Source organism: Lepisosteus platostomus, chromosome 12, assembly GCF_059453375.1.
Source record: "Lepisosteus platostomus isolate fLepPlt1 chromosome 12, fLepPlt1.hap1, whole genome shotgun sequence".
NCBI classification, from domain to species: Eukaryota; Metazoa; Chordata; class Actinopteri; order Semionotiformes; family Lepisosteidae; genus Lepisosteus; species Lepisosteus platostomus.
Window position 1 is genome coordinate 13622719 of NC_142622.1, and position 21039 is coordinate 13643757.

At 35.8% G+C, this 21039-nt stretch overlaps 1 long non-coding RNA gene across 3 annotated transcripts in view; it reads left to right on the top strand.

The window, feature by feature from the left end:
- Positions 1–21039, top strand: part of LOC148651124 (uncharacterized) — a 242970-nt gene that overhangs the window by 143554 nt on the left and 78377 nt on the right. Inside the window, exon 6 of one of the 3 annotated variants that reach the window (XR_015925663.1) lies at positions 7567–11975. The exons of the other annotated variants lie outside the window; for them this stretch is intronic. This is a non-coding gene — a long non-coding RNA (uncharacterized LOC148651124). Of the gene's footprint in view, positions 1–7566; positions 11976–21039 lie in introns of those variants that run through there. 3 annotated transcript variants of the gene reach the window in all.

The window sequence follows — 21039 nt, forward strand, 5'->3', positions numbered from 1 at the left end:
CCAGTAATAGGATTATTCCATGCTGAAAAGAAAAGAAAGAAAACACAATATTTTGGCCATGGAGCCTTCTTTAACTATGTAACATAAGAGCTCCCTTTGCAGTTCTTATAACTACAAAATTCCATATTTCACCTGAAACACATTTTTTTTATATTTCTTCTTTTTATGCCAGTTGCCTTTTCTGCCACTTTCAGATCTTTAAGGGCTGCAAACCTAGTTATGTACTCTGCTCAGAATTTCTTCTGATTAGTGAACCCCAATGTCTTGTTACTTGGATTTCTCAAAGATTTTAATGTCTCCTTTTTTTTTATTTTCCAGTCTGATGAAACCCAGATATTTTTGTTATAATTTTTTAATACGTTTCGGATTCTGATACCATTTTCCAAGTTTAATAAATCTGGTGTCAATGTCTATTGTTGTTCCAGATGTATGCAGGCGAAGAATGTATCCCCATCCATGTCTTTCTCCCTCAATGTGGGCATTAAAAATCTCCCATTATTATTATGTCAAATTAAATACTGTGATTGGGTGTTATTTTGTTTTACTTCAGCATGATTTTTTTTGTTATTCTTGTCGGTCAATGTTTTGGTGCATATACTTGGATTAAAGTACGTTAAGTTTGTCCAGTAACTCTACCTCTCTTTCAAGCGTGCATTCACCTAATATAGCATTTTTTTCTTCAATCTAGCCATACAAAACCCCAACCATCAATTGTATTCTATCCATCTCTCTTGTATGTGCACTATTTTTCCAGGACTGTTCACAGTTCATGCATGGAGAACTTTCACACAGGTGGCAAGAGATTTTTGGCCATAAAAAAATTGGAACATCAAGTCGATGACTTTCATCCTGTACTGTCATAATGGCATGTGCTTTCTTGCCATCATCCTTCATTGTGACACTTATTTTATGTGAGTGGTTTCTGTACCTAAGGGTTTTTTTATGTGATGTGAAGCTATCACAATCCCTGCTCCTTTTTGATCCAGGCTTGTAAGAGCTGTTTAGAATTAAAGGAAACTAGAAAACCTATTGGATTCTGGGTCCTGAAGACCATAGATAGGAACTTCCATTTTAATCTGATGGACTGGAGTACCTATTTCTCCATTTCATTCTAATTGTGATCATCTGTGCAAGCTAGAAATGTAAATTTACACAAATAAGGCACATCTTAGAATGCAAAGTAACAGATGCTGTTAAAACAAACTGCTTTGTTCTCTATTTTAGTTTTGAAAAGGATGAACATACTGTACTTTTGACACAGAATTAACCCTTTATAGGTGAAATATTTATAGTAAAAAATATATTTTGTCCCTAAGCTTCCTGACCTTGATGCCCATTATTTTTTTTGCTGTATTAACATCAATACATTTCTCATTTTTGATATTATCCCATTTTTGATATTATGTTAATCAAATGTAACAACTCTGCACATGACTACTGCAGTAAAACCACTTATCTATCAAAGCATCATAAAATAGATTTTTTCACAGTAAGACAGTATTCTAACCAAAAATACTGTAAATAAAATATTTTAAATAGAAACACAGTGATATAGTTTAGACTATTTTTGGGAATTAAGGAGGTTAATAAGAAAGGCTACAATAAGGTTGCAAAAGAGGACGTCATTTGGCCCATCTAGCAATGGTAATTTTTTTAAATGTTAGTTGTAGTGATCTTTGCCGCGTGATTGTAGATTGCTTTATGTGGACTTTAAAAAGAAATTCATAAATGCATCTATTTGACTGATTATTTGCAAGAGCATGCTGTATGAGCATACTTCATTCTGTCAAGTCTTTGGTATTCAGTGACTCAATTAAAACAAGACACTTAATATACTAATACACTCCAGTACGATCTAATTAGATAAGATGCATGTTCACGTAAGTATTATTATAGTATGTAAATACGTCCTCTCAGTTTATGGCCATGTTTACCATGTTTACATTGACTGATGGGAAACAGAATAAAAATATAACTGGAATTTTTAAGGATGGTCCTTTATGTTTTAAATGCCTAAATGTGGTAAATTGCCTTATCAGTTCATTTCAAGTTTGTGACTCTGCAGAGACAGCTGTTATTTATTTCTAGCCAGCTGAAAATGCTAGTGTTATTTAAAATTAAATATTAGATTTGCTGAAAGTCTGAACAAATTTACACTGCTGTGTGTCAAGTTTAATGCTCTGAGTGTGATTTTGAACAGTACATTTACATATATATTGCTATTCTAAAATTTATTTCATTCTTTTTTCTTTCAGTACATTGTTACCATGTTTTCAATAGATTTTTAGATAGTTAAAGTATCACATTTTAAGAATTCTTCATAAGACAGCTGAATTGTGGATTTGCCAGTTGACATTTTTATTATTAATGCTATTATTAGTTGAATTCATAATACATTTGGATATTAAAACTCTTTGCTACCTTCGATCTGTTTGCAAGCTGCATTCATGTATATTGTAATGACCAGCTGAGATAAGAATATGATCCCACTGCAGGTCTGAGCAGGTGAAAAACATTATCAAACAGTGTTTCTGACAAACCTTTTAAATGGTTACACTTGAATGGTTAATGTTTTAGGGATTTATCGGTGGCTGTACTCCACTGATGTTCTTCACAGGACTAAAACATAATCTGACACAAACCTCACCACAAAGATATTTGTGCAACTGATGTGTGGATATTCCAGGAGCAAAAAGTACTCTGGGGCACATTTTCTTTACAGGATTTGACAATGTGCCAGTCATACCAAGGAATTAAATGGGAAGCTTGACGTCATAAGAAGAACAATTAGTCATAATTATCATGCCCTATTAATGCCCATAATATCCAGTATTGCCCAAATTATGGATTGGTTTTGTAAAGAAGCATTTGACCTTAATGAACTCACTACCAAAAATGAAAGGGTCAGATTCTTCTTTAACTTCTATTGCCATCTAAGCCACATTAATGACTGTTTCCGTGGGAACACAGATGAACAATAGAGAATATCATTTCAATTGCTGAAAACTTAAAAAACATTTAGATTAGAACATTAGAAATTTGTGGACATTTTCCTTCAAGGACTTTTGACTTTGCCAATCCGCAATGTCAGCATTTCATCTATCTAACAAGCCAGCTCTAGTGATGTATTCTGTCAAATCTTTGGCTATCAATAAATACCTGTTGTTGTTTTTAAGGTTAAGACTCATCTTGTTATACCTATGGCTCTCAGGGATAGAGTCTAGTGACAAAAGTCAGCTGTAGAAAGTTGACTGTTTTTCCAGAAGCTTGCTCTTATTGTTTCTAGTATTGATGGAAAATGAAATTAAAACTTAAAAAGAAGAACTGCTAGGTTACAGGAGCTGCTTTCTTTTGGGTATCCATGCTATACATTAAAGTTTGTTTTTAATTTTATTCTCATGCTATACTTATGTCCTTTTCCTTTTCCTTTTCCTTTTTCCTTTTCCTTTTTTTCCTGTTATGGTGTGAAACCATTATTTAGGATGTTTTTCAGTGTGCTTTCCTCTGAGGAGCCTTCCTGTACATCAGTTATATACAATATATGTGGTTCTGTTCAGGTGGAATAACTTTAATAATATAACTCTGTATCCTTGTTATTTTTGCTTGAAAATTAGAATATGGGAGGAGTAGGACAGTTTTTAAAAAGAGACATTCCAGGAGAGTTACTACTGATGTAGAAACTGCAGTCTTACATCATCCATTAAAGTGTCTCAAGCATTCAAATCTAAGAGCAAAGCAGCAAAATTACCTATGGGCTAAGACTGAGTTTGTTGTAAAGTACAGAAAAATTACTATAAAACAATGGAGACTAAAACACTGTGGAATATTTCATGAGAGCCATTCCAGAGACTGATTAATTCTGTGTATCAGGTCTGACAGGATAGTATCCATGCTATAAGAGGCTATCCCCGATTCTGAATTTTATAACCTTTTAATTTTGAATGTAATATGTATATACTGTATATCATACTGGCAGCTTATCATATCATTGTATAATTGTTTACCTTTTCTGTGATTGCTTGTGGTCTATGTTTAAAATATTTGATTAAATCTATTAGACCTGAATTTTACATTTCTTGGTGCATGGGTATACTAGTACATAACACATAAAACATACAGAGCACCTAAATATTGGCCCTTCTCAACTAGAATATTAACTAATATTTAAATGTATTACTGGAATAGAGTAAGAACTCAGTAAAAGGTGCCCATCATAACCATATGTTATAGACAATTATGACATTTTCCAAAGGAAACAATCATTTTAGACACTCTGATCTCATCTATTGTAAACCCATGTGGTCTGTTTACAAAAAAAGAAAATTTAAGAAGACATGCTCTGTGGGAAGGCCTGTTTGTCCCACATGGACTTCTTTAGTTGTAAGCAAGTTACCCAAGGGACTGAGGGACAAGGAGATAAAACGGTCTGACCTGAGGGGTACATGGGTCTGAATATCAACATTAGTGTTTACTGGTTTCCAGACTTGTGTTCACTCTCGAGGGTCCCTTGGGCCACACAGAATACATTGCCAGGTCAGCATGGAATTTAAGGCTTTCATTTTGACAACACAAAGGACAAATTTCTGTGTTTGTTGGAAAAACTGACAAGTATTTATACAAATAAAAAATAAACGAGCAATGATCAGCAAGCAAGACTTAGTGTGTAACCACTTTTTGTATTTTGTGATTTATTGTGTGAGACCCAATTCTGGCAAATGTTTTGGGTGTTCTTGTTGACATTATTAAATGTGTGGTGTAAAAGAGGTAATGAGGGTTAATAGCCTGCAGCTCATAACCTGCTTGTTTGTTGCATCACAAGACTAACATTAATGCAGTTCGTTCTGAATCCAGTTGATTGAAAACTTGACTTTCAGAAAGTAATCCAGTCAGGATGTTTGCTGGAATAACATGCAAACAAATGCACATTCAGTGACCTATACATTTATTCAAATCCATTATGAAGTACATTGTCATCATGAAGGTCAGAGAGCTATCCAACCAAGGTAAATGTTCATGGACATCCACAAGCTGGGGGATGATTATTAAAAGAATACACAAAAATCTGTAGTGTCCTTTAGTAAGAAATGTAAGGCTAGCGGTGTAGTGGAATCTCAGCCAGGAAGAGAACACAAATGTATCTTTAAATGCAGACCTGGGTTAGCATGCATTGGCTGCAATGGATAAACAGGTAAAGGTTATTCCCCACTGAAAATTAGAACAATCACAACATTTTGCCTGTTGTGCCTTCTTTAGGTATGAAGAAGTCATCCTGACACCTGAAGAATCCTCAACAGCTAAAATATTGTTTTTTTCACCTATTTTTTAGCATAGAATTAACCTTATTTTTTCCTTCATAAGTTTATCTTGTCATTACAGGCTGAGAGACAAGTGTTTTTGGATGCATCCCTTCAAGGAAAACCATGCAAGTGTATCTTGCCACCACACGTTTTGAACCAAGTGGTTCAGGAGAAAACCGCAAATCCACAGTATAAAAAATTACCTGAACCTATCACCTGTGTGAATGTTGCATTCACGACAGGGTTGCAGGGAAGAAGCCTCTTCAGTTATCAAAACATAAAAAAGGGCAAACTGAATTTGCTAAAGTACTTCTTTTGGAATTATGTCAAAGTCAGATTAAATGAAAATTGAGCTTTTAAATGCTCATCAGTGTTCTGTTTGTGTTTGGTGTAAAAAACACTAAGTAAATGCCCACTATGAAATGGTAGGAATTCTGTTATTATTTGGGGTTGTTTGTATCTGTAGTTCCTGGAGCCCTTGGTATTTCTGTTTAACTTTTAGGGATTTATCTGAAACCCCCAAACTAAATAAAACTTCACAATTCCATTATGCAATATCATCTTTACCAATGGATAAAATCAGCTCCAACTTCCTTAGCATTTTGTTCAGCATGTTCAGCTTCAGTTTGTTGTTTTGTTCAAAGGTTAAAATGATAGATTTTTCATTTTCATTTTACTTTTCAAAATTTGAAAGAACCTTAGACTATGCAGGGATGATGATCACTTTTATTTGCATCAATGTTGTTTGTATGTTGTACATCCACCTCTGGCATGGAGTACATATGTCTCCTGTAGTGTGCTATGAGTTTTCTGGCACTTCTGATGGGAAATGTTTTACCTTTATTCCAAACAGCATTGCTCTTGGTTCTTCTAATCATTTGGTTTCCATTTGTGAACTGCCTTATTGAGTACAAAACACAAACGTTCTACTGAAAAGCCCAGTTGAAAACATTTAATTGGTGTGCAGTTATCCATTTCCTTGCCAATTTGGATTCTTGCAGTTTTTCATACATGCTTGGGTTTCCTGGCAGAGGCAACCAGGTGTTCGGTCAATGTGTCCTGGTATGTGTTGGAGTTCTTGATTCACGATTCCCCCTTGTTTAACAAGGACTAAGGGCATCCTTAGATTCAAAATGACCCCAAAACATAATAGGCCCTTTCGTATTTCATAAGTGATTTCTACACACGAGCGTAACTTTTTTACACTATTCAAAATACTGATTGTCATTTCATCTGACTTAAGACACACTAAATTAAATGGTAGTTTTTCCTGGCAGGGATGCCTCAATAGTAGTGGACATTAATTGGAAAGTGGTAGATTCCACTTGTGTAATTCTGTTATACCCTTCCCCCAACTTATGAAGGTCAATGACCATTTTCCTACTGTCTTCAAAGAGCTCTCTGACCTTAACCGTGATGATGAAACTACTATTGATTTCTTCCAATTTGTTACCTCCTCTTGTACCCTAGGAAGCAAAAAGCCTAGGAGGCCTTTCAGAAACTCTCGCTGTACTTTGCAAGAGCAAAAAGTTATTGTAGTTTTTTTTGTTGGATATGTAAAGGAATACTCAGAGGTGTGAAGGAATATGCTCTCTAAAATATTGATTATAGTCCAACATTTTTACAGTTTTATAAACAATACACGTTGCCCAGCCTGTAACGTATTCTGCTACACAGTATTTTTTTTTGTTTCATTAGAGGTATGAATAAATCTATACGCTATATAATAAATAGCAAAATCTTTTTGTAAAATTTTACATTTTAATACATTTTTAAGGCTTAATAAATCTCAAGAAAGAATGTACAGAGATACAATTTAGGGGGATTTAGATTATCATCTTGGGTTAAGTAGTGAAGGCTAGCAATATCCAAAACTGATTACTATGAGCATGTGTCTCCCCCACAAAAAAATAAAAACCCAGTCTTGCTCTAGGCTTATTGTGAATAACTAATCCTTAATTGTATACGTGCCTTGCATACTACAGCTGTTACTGAACGGACTCAAGCCTGACGAAGCATGAAGGAAATGTAACAAGCACAATCATTTCACTCTTTTTTTCTTTTTCTGCTTTAGTTAAATGGAATTATGATCAAAGACTTCGACCATCACAGTTTGTGTCCCCATATTAGTCATGCATTGGTGGCTGGAATTTTCATCTCGCCTAGCTTTAGTGTAACAGAGGAAGAGACATGGAAGAGATGGGGAAGACAAGGTGGTAGAGAAACAAAATATTTGGAGCAGAGCTCATTTTATTTATTTTTTTCACAGGCTCTCCCTTGGAGCATGTCACATTGAGCTTCTGCCACCAGGGGCCTCACAGCTGAAAGAAAGAATGGAAAGGGCGATGCTACTGATTTCTAATGAGTATAAGAAGCTGTCTAAAACTTCTTAAATTTCAGTCGACCCCCTCCAAGCAGTGCCATTGGTTTGCCTTTTGTTTGGGAGCGCCTCCACAAAAGTGTACGACTCCTTCACATGCCATGCAGGCCCTGTTGTCATGGAAACTGTAAAGCATGCCTAATTCAGTGTATGCCTGGGTAGGTAGGGACAGAGGTCACATGCTGGCTTTCCTGCATGGGAGTTTTTTTATCTTGGGATGGACCCCTATTCTTCAGCCACCGGCTGGAGAGGTGATGGGGTTGGGGCCCTGGGGATTGTTGGATGGATATAAAATGATTAGACTAAGCATTAAAGAAAAATCTGTGGTGAACTCATTTCCACTCACCCCACTTTTCTTTTTACTGCTTTAAAGTGCTGCCGAAATATATCTTTAATCTTAATGCCAAGGGACCATTACGAGGATGGGAAACATGGTATTGATTAAAAGTGCTTTAATAAAGTGCATTGAATAGTGCCTGTATATATATTATTTTTGGATTAGGCATCTATATCATTCTTTTTCATCTGAGTCATTAAATTTCTTTCAGTTTTATTTGAATTTTTGTAAAACACTTTGTTAATAATTGTTACCAACAAAATAACAGATAATATAAAATTATGCTTTTGAGGGATACTTTAAAAGGACAGAACCTTTTGGTTTGTTAATATGAGTTTAATAATACTAATATTACCTAGTGTTTTATAATAGGGCATTGGAAACATTGGTTATTGCTCATAAGTATATAGACAATGTCTGGTAAGGCTTTGGTTAATTTTAGTAACCAAAAAACATACATTGGTATTTATTGTCACTTAAACAAGAGCATACAGTATGTTTGTTATATATTTGACTTAAAATGTCACTAAGACTAATGAATGTATATAATTGTAAGGGATTTTATCAAATATTACAAGTCTACAGGCTTTAAAAAATCTTATCAGCATACAGTAAATGCCCCTCTTTGGCACTATTGAGCTTGCTAAAAGAAAGAGCTATCTCCTGTTGTCATTTCAAGCTCTTTTCTCACACTTAAACAGCACTTAATTTACATATTTCCTTTTTATCCTCAGTTTAAAAAAATGTAAAGCTAAGTGAGGCAGATTTCTGCTTGTGTAGGAAACAAACTAGCAGAAAATATTGATGAAAAATTGTCTTTTTACAGCATTACACAGGTTTCACCAATTTTTCTCTTTTTAAACTAATAACGTCTAGGAGCAATGTAGTATTAAACAATAGTATTATTGTCCCATATGAAAAGACTGAAAAAGCACTGACTATGTGGATAATAGGTAATCAGATCATGTTTACTGTTGGCAAAGATGGCTTAGGTTAAAAAAGGGAGGCAAAGGAAAAGGATAAGGTTAGGGTTTTTTGCAGGAAGACCAAACCTTTAATTTAAATTGGAATTGTGAAACTCCCACCTTCCACACTCCCATGTCAGGAAACAAGCTTGAGCCACAGTCCTGATGCTGGAAAATGTGGGCTGGCAGGTCAAGCTAAATCAACCCCAGGTGTGTGGCCTCACAAGTGCTCTCTTACAAACCCCACAGCTCTGCAGTACTGGGGATACTTTTGACATCCCAGTGATGTTTTCTATAGTTGATTCTGCATTATGATTCTGCATAATGCTTAAAGAGGAAGAACCATTTTTAGAAGGGTACCATTTCAGTTTTAACCTGTTCTTCAGCTATATTTAATTATTTTGTAATGTCTTGTGAACTTTTGGTACTATAATAATAAATTCCAAAGATGTTTTAAAGTATAAATTAATGATTGTACAGTATTAAAATTGTATTCAGAATTTCTTTCTTGTCCTGGTGTTTTTAATAATTGTATTTCTTTGTAATGTTAGTACTTTACCTAACTAGGAGGTTATTTTACTGTTGTGATTGCTTATAATTTATAAGAAATATGTTAGTAATTGTTATGTTGCCTCACTGTTTTGTTACTGCCAAAAGTTTACAATTAGAACAAGATATAAAAATGAAACGGTCAGTAAGGTTCTGCTGCATGTAAAATGCACTAGTTTGCACTTGTCAAATCACTGGATAGGGATTTATATATATAATGACATTTTCATGAGTTAAAAAAAAATACTTTCAAAATCTACTTCCAGATTTAGGCATATACCAATAGGCATATACAATGTATACATTCAACATACTGTACATAGACATGTATGTAATAGAGATCTGTAGACATTACAACACATTACATTTGAGTGGTATTTATATATTATGACTTTTTTATTAGTTCAAATAAGAAAAATCTGTCACTATTTACTTCCAGATTTGCTACACACATGCCAATATGCAACAGTACAATCAGCATACAGTACATAGACATATATATATATATGTCGTAGAGAGCAGACTGGTAACATTACAATATGTATAAAATGACTCAAATATTTTTGTGGATAAGGCTTATAGATAGGAAACTAATTATTTAGTAGTTCAGAGATTGATGTGTGTGATCTGTTGGGACCAATGTGCTAATAAATGGAGTGGTACGGTGTGTTTGTAGTTCCAGGTGGTATGGAGTATGCACATGCAAATTAGTACATTTGTGAAGCTTGTGATTACATGAATAATGAAGTATCACTGCTGCACTATTAATATAATGTAGGCTTTATGTAATGCTTAATCATACTACTATTTTAGGATACAGTTTAAACATTCTAAAAACTAGATGTCAACACACATATGTGGACACTTATTATATAAAATGGAAAATAAAAATATCATCTGTTGGAATCGATTAATTGGTCATGCAGTTTACAAAATATTGAGTTATCAAAGATTAAATTAGAAGGTGTACTTTTAAGCCTTTAACATGTGTCTCTTGAATGAACTAGTATTTTCACCCACAACTGTTATGTTTCTGAAAGCACTAAAATCATGCATCATGATGGTAGTGACAGTCGCTTAAAGAAGCTGTAGGGACATTTCAAAATACAGCTCATATTACGTACAGAATAGTTAAATATGAAAGTTTTTATGATATGAATGTAGATAGTAAAAGCTAGCTTTTACTCTAGCTAGTGAAAGTATTCGTATTAGGATGTATTTCAATAATAAAATGTGACCATCTCCATAAGGTTTTGAAATACTGTATTTGTCCTCAGTTGCCCCAGGTTACAGTAACATTCCCCCAGGGAATCGTATTCAAACACGCTCAGGTTGTTTATCAGTTCGCTCCATGTTCTAACAACCGTCCAATCGATCCTCCTAATTATTATATCAAGTTCTTTTTTTAATACACTTTGCACCACTCGGTCAGTGCTCTGACATTGTGTGAGCACTTTTTCACTCTTTCTCTCTTCATAGAAATGAAGACACCTGATCTGTCTGAATCCAGCTCCTAGTATGGATCCAATGTTGTCTTCCGACAGCTTCCAGTCTCTTCAGATTCATGATTCCTTTTCTCCATTTGCCATATCTGTTTCACCCAGCTCTTGCTGAGCTCTTACACTTCAGCTCTCTCTGCTGTCTACCGAGGATCACCGAGTCCTTGCACTTGGATCTCTGTCAGTCAGCAACTGTAGCAGTCTAGCCCGGGGTATAACAATTTGCAGCCTAAGCCCATTCCATTCCTCCATCCAAATTGTCTTTTGTCAAAGTAGTGGGTAAATGGTGTAACCACATTCCACCTGGATTATTCCAAACAAGAAATGTAATGAAAAAAACTAGTATCACACCCTCGAAATCCAAGACTTTATTTTAATCACAAAAAATCATAATAAAAGTACAATCTCAATCAGTGATCAAGATAATTTTTTGATAATATCTACCGTCTATGTTTGTCCAATCAGAGCCTTCATGCTTGGTTGAATGTTTTGATTGGTCATCAGTAGTTTTCATTAGTCATTCCAACCCTAATTTAGGAGGAGAATGTGATGTGGATAGTGAGCTTTATCAGTGTAACTCACATGGATGAAGAAATGACAAACCATTTGTACTGTAAGTACAAGGCTGTCAGATACCCCTCCCACTTGATGTTTAAAGAGTCAGGGAGCTGCTGCAAAAGAGGATGTTGTGGATAGAGGGATGTGAAAGACATGCAAGGAACCAAGAAAATGTCATATTTATACATATTGTAGGTAGGTATAAGGGGGCGGTTCGACCTCTTTCCAAAAGATTGTTTTAAATTTTATAGCTTTTCCGATTTTATCTGAAAATGACTATATATAAAGAGCATGGAGAACACCTGTTTGTACTATATGTCTGATGCAGGTCATGTACTGTGGCTGAAACCTTTGTTGCAATCTCCAATTAAAGTTTTGGATGTGTAGAAAGTTTTGGGTATATTATCTTTTTTGATTGATATATTTTTGTCTGAACTTCAATTGTTCTCAAGCCAAACTTAATACCTCTTTTTAAGTCTATTATATATATATAGGATACTTAATTGTATTTTTGAGGTTCACACACATTTTTATAGTTTATTTTTTATCCCAGCTTGTTTAATGTCATTATGCTTTTTGCTAACTCTTATAATTCTTCTCCTTTTATTTTTAGCTGAGCTAGCACTTCCATACCGAATATGAGGAAATCAGATAACTTTTGTTACAGACCTTCAGAGTTAGTAGTTGCTGTTTAGAGACTATAGGACTACATTCCTAAGACAACTCCTGTCAACAGGAAAAGAGAATCTTGTCAGTTAATCTTTTTATAGAACACCTTCTCAAGGTGACAGCTATCTGAGTGAAGTTCTTTAAAATCAGTGATACTGAGCTTTATTTATCTTCAGTAGGAAAATTACGGTACTAAAAAAATACAATGAAGATATCCAGAATTTCTGACCGAGTATGATTAGTCTTTTTCTACAGTATATCACTATGTATGGCATCCTTGGGTTTGGAGAGGTTCTATAAATAAAACAAATGTTGTTTTTTTTCATTTTGACCTAATACTGTAACCTATGTGTTAGCCCAACAGGCATTTTTCCATAACTTTTATAATAAAGCCATTGTGAATTCAGAGCACACACACCTGTGTTTTTGTTAAGTAAGATCCGTATTGATGCAGTCTATTCTTAATGCTATAAACTAGATGTGCACTGTAAATTGAACATCCCCTACAAACCTCACCACATCAATCTCCACTGTTCCCAGTTGTGCTGTTTTCCTAGGCAAATTACTTGCCTTAAGAATAAAATACTTTGGTTGTGGCATAGTCTACACCAAAGTATTGCATTCTGTAATTTTAATCTCTGACATTTTATTACTTTCTGCACCCTATTCACTCTTTGTTGTCTGTTTCAATGACCAGGAAGTAATATATACTGTCATATATACTGTAGCAGAGTTCAATATATTGGGTATATATACTGGGTGACCTTACAACCAATGTTTCTCCAACACGATTGTTTTCAAATAGCAAAAAGAAAAAAACTTTTACGTTTTTTGGAGCTGCCATGATGGGAAAAAATATGTACATTAGTGGAAAATGGTTAGCATGTGAAAAGTTCACAACACAAATCAGAACAATGTGGCACAAAGAATTATCACCATATGAAGTCAATATGCAAAACTTTAGCATATTAAAATTGGCAGCCCTTATAGGGCTTATAGGGGTCAGAAACAAGATTGAACAAAGATTCATCTATAGTAGGTGGGTCAATGCACAAAAATTACACAAAGACAGGAAGGAGTACAAGAAAGAGAGGGCCTTTATGTTCATTGAGCTTGTTTGGTTGTTAGTAGTTAACTAGCAGCCAAGTTGTAAGTGATCTACACTACATGTACATTATCTGCACTGTGCATATGGAATGTTTTTTTTTACTAAATGTATCAAATGAGTAATAATACAGATGCAGCCATTCAAAATGGGTGAGGTATTTCGCGGCATACCCCGGTGGGCGTGTCACAGTATCACGCGGTATCACGCATTTCACGTGTGTCACGTGACTAACTATCCGGCGTCGCCTTGTAAAACCGCCAGGGGGAGCTTAACCTCTCATGTACAGCATTTGAGCCTTTAATTTTGAACTGTGTATTACAGCATGTTAATCATCAGTCATTAAAATGTTGGTATATTTTATGAAAGCAAGATTGCTCAGTTGGACAAAAGTACACAACCTACCTTTATCAGAAATATTTATGCATCAAAGCCTTTACTGAAGATATTACTAATAGTATTAATAATGGATGACTTTGGACAAGCTGTATACTCAAAGTATAATTTCTTTAGCACATTTGTACAAGCACTTGGAATCTGTCCAAGCCATACTTTGTCAGGCATTTTGTTTTACTTCAACGGGGCATAAAAACTTCCTTGCTTTTAACAGGGCGTTTCATAATTTCTAGCTACGAAAATGATTTAAAATGCGACACCTATCATTCAACTAGAGCTTAAAATATCACAAGGAAAAATACACACCGGTATTCCATTTCTCCCTAAACATTGTAAGCTTCGAAGTCTTTAACTAACGTGATACCGGAGTCAACAAGCAAACTTTTAGAATTTGATTAAAAGGGAATATAATATGGAATCGCGTATCTAAAGAATTTAATAACGGTATGATTATATCCGTGTACTGCGGCAGGGCTGTGTAGGGCTGTTTCGCCTGCCTGATCATGCGAGCTCTCTTGTAGCCTACTGGTCTAGGTGCGTGACTACCACCTGGCAGGTTGTGTGTTCGAATCCAGCTGGTGCTGGACTTTTATTTTAACAAACATTTCTTCGAAAAAATAGGTAAGCGATATTATGGACAATCAATTGACTTTTATATTTCAAAATATCGCAACATGATCGATATTTAGCGATATTTTGAACATATCTTCCCTTCTGACAGCTGTTCCTGCTTCTATTGTGTGTGTGTGTGCAACAGTAAATTTTTATAGAGAAATGGAGGCTGGACAGTATGCGTTACAATATAAACATTTATATTGATTTAAATCGTGTTCTGATTTAAATCGCAAACGCGTGTTTAATTATGTGTTTTTTAATCATGATCAGGCTAATGCATTTCTACATTTTCTGTATGAACCAGCTTAGAGGTTCATACAGAAAGACAGCTTGTGTTTAAATTGAGTGTAAGGTAATTTATGCTTCTAAAGTCATGGTCAGTATTGTTGTACTGTGCTGTACTGTGTCCATTATATAATGTGTACATTATTTTATAGCGTTTTTATTGCGTTATTAAATCCGGTGGCGCTGTGTTAGTTTCCTGACTCACATTATTTAAACTGCGACACTGATCATTCATCTCTAAATAAACTTTATTTTATATAGCGTTTTAAGCGAATAGGTAATTAGATTGCTCATAAACCTAATCACTTTTTCTACATAAACACAGCGTGATTGCTCTCTGAAAATGCTTTTCCTTTATTTTTAAAGTAGGCTCAGATTTCAACTATAGATCGTATTATTATAAACTTTCTTGGAAAAATGTATTTTATGTAAACCATGTTTGCTATTAATTCATTTAGGGCTAAAATACGTTCATTGTCTTCTAATCGAGTCGAGTTGACATTGGAAGCCTGCCACACCCGGACCGTTAAACCAACGCATTAGCACGTCAAAGCCCATTGAGCCAGTATTGGCTTTAGTATCCCCCCCTTCTCCCCTCAATTCAATTCAATTCAAGGTGTTTTATTTGCATGACAGATGGGTACAAGCAGTGTTGGGTACTGTATGTATATTGTAACGCTTACGGCAGACAGGAACTGTGTAGGAGCCGACGCACCAGAGCAGCGCCTGCAATTTTTATATTTATAACTTAGTTTTTAAAATTAGTCAAGCAATACGAAGCATCTCCTTTTACTTAGTGCCTGAGCATACTGCAACGCGTGTGAAGCCCATAAACGATATTAATTTTGGAACTTAAACATACAGTATATGGCTGGTCTCGGTACTTTAAAGAAAACATACACACCAGTATTCCATTTCTCCCTAAACATTTTAAGCATCGAAGTCTTTAACTAACGCGATACCGGAGTCAACAAGCATACTTTTAGAATTTGATTAAAAGGGAATATAATATGGAATCGCGTATCTCCAGAATTTAAAGACCAGACAATCGCAAACTCGTTCTCAATAAAATTATTTTATTCATTCAGCAGTTTGTGAGAGGGACATCCAGCAGGGAGAGACACACACACCGGTTTTCATTGACAACATTGTTTTTTTTTCAATTCCTCTTGTCTAACAGGAATGTTTTGTTTGTGGACAGACTGTTAGACAAGAGGAAAAGACCGCCTCCTCCTACGAAGCATTTCGTTGATCCGATCACGAATTCTTTTCCAGTCGTACGCAGCAAGGGTTGAGAATCTCCGATTCACCATCGTACTAATGGTTTCCCGGAGATTGCAAGGCAAGGCACTTTTGCCTCTGGACCCATCGAAATTTACAGACGTGGTCCACCCCCAGTAAATTTCAAAAGTCACAAGATTTCGAAACACGAGGGCGGCGTAGCGGTCGGCTCTTGCTTTCCCGTCTATGCCGATGCACTGCAAGTACAACCCCCCCTCCATCTCCAGGGTGATGGGTAGCAGTTGGACATCTGGGAGAATTATTCGTCCCACTGGCATCTGTGAATTCCGCTGTGCTTCCTGGGGGGAGATAGCCGGCGGGGACAGCATCAACAGATTCCTGTGCGGTGGTGAACTGAGAGGCCGGGATGGAGTGTCCTGAGGCGGTGTGTGCTCTGCGGGGGGCAGAGCTTCCGCCAGGCATTGCAGCCTGCGCGGCGGGGAGAGGCACTTTTCGGGAGACAGCTGCTCAACTGTTTGACTGCTGGAACTCTAGCCTCCCAATCCTCCCCAGTAATGCATCGTAATGCTCCCGCTGCTGCCGAAATGTCTCCATACAGGTGCTGCTTCTACAGGTTGGCACCCTGGCCAGTGGCCGAGAGCAGAGACCCACGGCCTGTGGCAAAATAACATAATTCATGTAAGAAATAAAGTCACACAGTAGTATTCATCAGTCGCGGAACAGAAGTCAAAATAAACTTTTCTTTTTTTCCGTCTTACCGCTTTCTTTTTTACTGTCCTGGTGGTAGATCGTTTCGCCCGTGCGGTGTTTTCTTGAAGAACAGGCTACGAAGAAATAATTATAATTGAATTTAAAATTCAAAACGGCAATAATACCTTGTAATATGCGCTGTAATCGCGTATTTCAGATGAAGTCTGCTGTATTTGCTTACCCTTCGCTCTTTGGAAGCTGGGGCGGCAGAAGCACCCCGTCTGTTCCCGTAAAACGCCTTGGTCTCCATACTGTACTATGATCGCTGTAGTGCAGGTTCGCAGTTTTTTTTTTTGTGATGGGAGCTCACCCAATCCCTTGGTGTCTTTTATGCGTCACACATACTGTATTTCAGCGCCATATATTTCATGGATATTATGGAATATAATGGATGGATATCTTAGTTATCTTTCTAGTTCACAGGTTTGCATGCATAATTTAATTTTGAAAGCCACTGAGACATCAGGTACTACTGTTGTATTTATGAAAAAGAAACAAAACAAAAAACATACTAACAACTGTGCCATCCTACTCCTTAGTTAATACATTTTATTATTCATAAACAGTTAACATTGTTAGCAAAATATTTTGAATTATATCAATGCAATTTCAACCAAACCTGTTCCCACACACCCCGCCCCCACTACCATTAGAATATACACAAACATTTTAGCGTTTCATTCTGAGCAGAAAACCCTCACACCTGAAGAGTGCTGGCTGTGACGAATTAAACCGGTTTTACAGGTTTCAATCACAGACCATGTGACATGGGACTCAGTAAACTACAGTAACACCGTATTTGATAACGCTTTAAAAACGCTATAAAATAATGTGACTTGGCACAGAACAAGTCACATCAAGTCAATTTAAACACAAGCTGTCTTTAGCCCTCTAAGCTGGTTCATACAGAAATGTAGAGATCCAGGCTCAGAACACACAGCTTCATTAGCGAATACATATGCAGGACAACTAGAGAAGACGTTTTACAGAGGATGGATTTTTAGAAACATCCCATCAGACATCCCATCATATTCACAACGTGAAATCTAGAAAATAATATTACGTAACCAAAATCCGCAATATGGAAACAGAACCTGTGTAATTGTTGATAGATGATGTACTCGTAACATTTTTTCAAGACGAACTACAACATTTAAAAAATGACTTGTATGTACTTGATATCTCTAATCAATCCACGGGTCCCAGCACAAAACGAAAGTAAAACGCATACTGTTTCGCGCTTCTTATTAGTTGCTCAAAAGTAATTTGACCGTATGAAATGCATAATATAAACCTAGAAACATATACGTGAGCAGTACTTAAGCACTGTAGTATCGGTGTTAAGACACCTCTCAAATACTGTAAATCAAGTTAAAAATATCTCAAGACCGATTCTGGTCGTAATGAAACCATGCAAGGGAGTTTTTATGTCCGTTGCAGTTCTTTTGCAACATGAATATAATTATATCGATATTAATTTCTTGAGATACGCGATTCCATATTATATTCCCTTTTAATCAAATTCTAAAAGTATGCTTGTTGACTCCGGTATCACGTTAGTTAAAGACTTCGAAGCTTACAATGTTTAGGGAGAAATGGAATACCGGTGTGTATTTTTTTCTTTAAAGTACCGAGACCAGCCATATACTGTATGTTTATGTTAAGATTTCCCTTCAGTGGTAAAATTAGATATGAATATTCAATACTTAAATGGGCACAGTTAAGACATTAAATATACATATACATATTGTATACAGTACAGTTTGCATACGGTAATATGTTTATGTTACGCGATTAAAAAATAAATAAATAAAACTGGAAGGTCCAGCACCACCATTATGTTTATATGGTTGTTTTTGTTGGTTGGTTGTTATTATGGTTATTAATAATACGATCTATAGTTGAAATCTGAGCCTAAATAAAAAGAAAAAGCAAGTGATTAGGTTTATGAGCAATCTAATTACTTATTCGTTTAAAACGCTATATAAAATAAAGTTTATTATTAATTTGCTGGACAGAGCGGTGAACATTATTATGCATAAGACAAAGATAACGATCCTGATCAGTTTAGAAATCTGTGTACACTGTAAGGTTTTTACTTCTTAAACTTTTAAATTACACGTTTTGAATAGAAAGAAATCCTCTTCCTGGTACAGTATGTATAGCAAACTAGCACGTCTTTTTTCTCCAATCAGAGGGGTATCAGATAGTGTCAGCCAATCACCATTCTGCGTTGGGTAGCAACGGGTGACTGTTCTCAGGCGGAAGATGTAAACAGCTTAATGTTCGTGTTAAATAATTTTTTTTTATTCAATTAAACGGGCACAGTTAAGACATTAAATATACATATACATACTGTATACAGTACAGTTTGCATACGGTAATATGTTTATGTTACGCGATTAAAAAATAAATAAATAAAAATGAAAAGTCCAGCACCAGCTGGATTCGAACACACAACCTGCCAGTTGGTAGTCACGCACCTAGACCAGTAGGCTACAAGACAGTTCGCATGATCAGGTAGGCGAAACAGCCCTACACAGCCCTGCCGCAGTACACGGATATAATCATACCGTTATTAAATTCTTTAGATACGCGATTCCATATTATATACAGCCCTACACAGCCCTGCCGCAGTACACGGATATAATCATACCGTTATTAATTTCTTGAGAAACGCGATTCCATATTATATTCCCTTTTAATCAAATTCTAAAAGTATGCTTGTTGACTCCGGTATCACGTTAGTTAAAGACTTCGAAGCTTACAATGTTTAGGGAGAAATGGAATACTGGTGTGTATTTTTTTCTTTAAAGTACCAAGACCAGCTATATACTGTATGTTTACGTTCCAAAATTAATATCGTTTATGGCCTTCACACGCATTACAGTATGCTCCTATTCTTTTTATGCTCAGCTACTAAGATTTCCCTTCAGTGGTAAAATTCAATATCTACAACGGGCACAGTAAAGACGTTTACAGTAAGTCTTTCTACGACAGACCAACGGACCACGAGTGCCCCTGTCGGTCAACCAATCACGCACCGCGGTATCGCGTGTCATCATACCTGCGGTATCTGTACTGCGGTGTCTGTACCGCGCACTTTGAATGGCTGCATCTGTAGTAACACTGCGTACAGGCACTGCTACACTTGACCAAGCATTTGTGTGGGACTGTTAGCCAACAATAAGGTCTACATCAGTTTTTTCAAGTTGCAGTATAATTTAGGGAAAATAATTCTTGGTGCCCTTAGAGCAAGAAACTACTTCCCTGACATCTCTCAGAGAAAGGTAAGCAGAGTAAATATTTATTTCCATCAAAATGTGCATTTTCATTGATCCATTAATCCAATGTTTTTGCTATAATTTGCAAAGGTTGCTGCATCTCCCTTCTCACCATGGACTAGTACATATTTTCTTTGTGGGTAAAAGACTAGTACATATTTTTTTGGAGGGCAAACTAAAATCTTATCTTAAATGTTTTAATTGTTTTTTTGTGATTTAGGAGACAATATGTAAAACGCAACGAAGGAACCAGCTTTTCTTTTCAGTCTGTGTAATCATAATAACATGGTACTGTAGATGTTCTTTTTGTAAATTAAAAAAAATAATAGGTAAAATTGTTTTCTTGAAATAAGTTTTGATCAAGCATTCAGGGACATATGATTAGGTTTAGGTTCTCATTGTTATGTTTATCACTTTCATTTGGGCAAAAATATCTGTAAAAAAATAGAAGCTGATATAAGTGAGCATTTGTTTTCAGACAACATAGCTACTAGCTAATGTAAATCTAAACTGGAAATTGTGAGTTATAAAGAATTGTCATTATTTCAGAACGTACTATTATGTATTTGTGGCTGAAAGGTTTTTCCCCTTGTGAAGGTTACAGTGTTCAGTTGAGGGCTTTTGGTTAGCAATAAAAACCAGCAATGCAGATTGTTTGATACCTCTGGTGTTTGGTGCCACATTCTAATGCCAAAGTGAACTGAAGTCACTTCATCTTTAAAAACCTTGTTTTCTTGAGTAGTGCACACCCTTAAAACTTACAAAACCAATCTTCTACTTGATTTTAATGGTGCCATTTTAATTGTATATTATTTGGCTGTATTACATTTGCCAAACTCTTTTGCCTGTGATGCAAAATAGACATGTGCTGTAGAGCACCAAGAGAATGTTTTACACTATAAAACATGACTTAATCCTTTGTTAAAATATGGCATCCTAATCATATTTAGCACCCATGCTAAAACCCATTATCTGGTTCTTCTTATTGGGATTATCATGCACTACATGGCTAACATCAACCAATGAAATGGCCAGTGTCTTGCAAAGTTTCCTCATTTTATTGCTGTCTGATCTTGCAAACATGATAATCACAACTTTTCAAATAAGG